The sequence below is a fragment of the Palaemon carinicauda genome, chromosome 34 (assembly GCF_036898095.1).
Source record: "Palaemon carinicauda isolate YSFRI2023 chromosome 34, ASM3689809v2, whole genome shotgun sequence".
In the NCBI taxonomy this organism is placed as follows: domain Eukaryota; kingdom Metazoa; phylum Arthropoda; class Malacostraca; order Decapoda; family Palaemonidae; genus Palaemon; species Palaemon carinicauda.
The window spans coordinates 31,311,933-31,314,314 of record NC_090758.1 but is presented as its reverse complement, the minus strand read 5'-3'; positions in this window follow the sequence as shown (position 1 = coordinate 31,314,314).

Genomic DNA, 2,382 nt, shown 5'->3' with positions numbered 1-2,382 from the left:
ACAGTTACAGAAATCGTGGTTACAGTTACCAAAGGTAGGGTAACAGTTAACGAAGGTTAGAGTTCCAATTAATTCATTATCTTTTCCACCTCCACAATACCGTTATAGATATGAGTACATATGGAAAACTTGAGAGATTAAATGTCCATTTTAATATATCTAATGTATGGATATAAATGTCTAGATGTCAACTAAATACGAAATTATCTAAGTGTTCGCTGTAACCCTAATTATGGCACACCCTGTACAAATTTTTCTCCGCTCTACTTACATTTAAGTATGAAAATATATGACATATTATTCTTATTCTGAGATTATTTTTCAGAGCCTATTTCTATTTGCATTATTTCCTCCGTATATAATCTTTAAACTTAAATTCATATTTTTGAAGCTTGGAATATTTTATGGAATTTTTCATCTGGCCGTTTTGCTGTCAATGGCAGATCATAAAGGATGATTAAGTATTTTTGGAAGAATTATCCTTTCTAATAATAATATCAATATTATAGAATGATATATAACACAATATATTCTATTCTTTTTTACACTGATATTGCATCTTTTGTGAGAAAGACAGTTTGTTAAATATAGATTTAGGAAGAGAGAGAGAGAGAGAGAGAGAGAGAGAGAGAGAGAGAGAGAGAATGTCAAATGCATCGCCATAATATTTTCCAAGCAATTTAGGAATTTTTTTGCAAAATATGCATAAATTTTGGAAAATGAGACGCACCTAACTATTTTCTCAAAACATCTATTAATTTTGAAATGATAAGGAAACATAATTAAATTAATTCTATTATTCATAATGTCAATTAAAATACTTTTGTTTGACAGACCATGAGATGCCGACCAAATGTACGACAGAGGTAATAAACGTATGTGAACTATTTCCATTTCGTTGGATGGTGGTATAACTATGTCAAATGTACGAGAGAGAGTTTCTAAACCTTCCTTTTCTTCGTCTTCAGTTTCACACATTTCCATATAGTATTGCTGTTTTCTCTCATTCTTTTCACTTGCGTTATAAACATTGTTTGGAAAGGACTCTGGACTGAAACTTTCTATGTAAACCCAAGAGCAGAAAACATTCTTTCAAAAAGGGAAAATTAGAAAAAATCATTTGAAAGGAAGGTTTAGTTCGGTGATAACGAAGTTGCTTTGAAAGCATTTCATGAAAAAGGTACTGTTGAAGATAGTTCCTATATAAAAGATTGCCTGAAAACCTTTCTAAGGAACATATATAGAGTAAAAACAGTTATAATTTTTAGGTCTAGAACCTCAAAATGTGTTTGCTTCAGAAACCTTTCAAGGAAAATATTCCTAGAAAGGGATACGTTTAGCTCCCTTATGTCATGTTAGCTTTGAAACCTTTACAAGGAAAATATGGGGTTGAAAACGTCCATTGGAAGGTAATATGTTTTGATTACCTTAAAAAGAGGTTGCTTTTAAACCATTCCAGAAATATTTTAGAGTTGAAAACCTTCCTTAAAAAGAAGGCGGTTTAGTTCACCTATAAAAGGGTTATTTTGAAACCTTTTTAAGAAAATTGTATGGTTGAAATCCTTCATTAAAAAAAAGAAATAGGTTTGGTTCCCCTATAAAAGAGTTGCTTTAAAACCTTTCCAAGGAATAGAGGAGGTTGAAAACCTCCCTTGAAAAGAAGTAAAGTTAGTTCCCTTATAGCGAGACTAGTTTCCTTATAATGGGTTGTTTTAAAACATCTTCCTTTGATATTTGTCTTTCCACTTATTCTTTTTCTATCCACATCTATTTTCATGACACCTTTACAGACATGGCACTCTGACCTTCACATAACATGACGAACCCACTATAGTCTCTATTCCTGAATTCTTTAATATTTCCGTTTTATTACTGTTATTCCAATAACACCCATCATTTCTGATTATATCTCTTCTCTTTATTCTACAATTCCATACAATACCCTAATATCTTCTTCTTTTACTATTACCTGTTTTTAGGTGGCACTCCTCTCCTTGATCTCATCACCAAAAATTCATTACTATTCTTATTCCTCTTATAGGAAAATTTACTGTAATTTTCTCAATGATGTTTCTGTTGCAAAAACATTCCTCAAGCAGAATCTATTCTGATGTCATATACAATATTCTATTCGCTTATGTACAGCAGCTAGCTCCGTACCTCTCTTAGGGTGATAAGGAATAGGGAGTAGTCATACCCTGAAGAGAGGGTTTTTTTTGCGTGCATCTGCATATTTGTATAAATATTTAACCACCAAATTTCGCAGGTCGCACACTCTAGCTAAAGATAAATGTAATTAGCGTAAAAATGAAAATAATCCTATATGCAAAAAGGCCATATATACCACACGTATGATTCTCCTCTTAAACTGACCTGATCCAT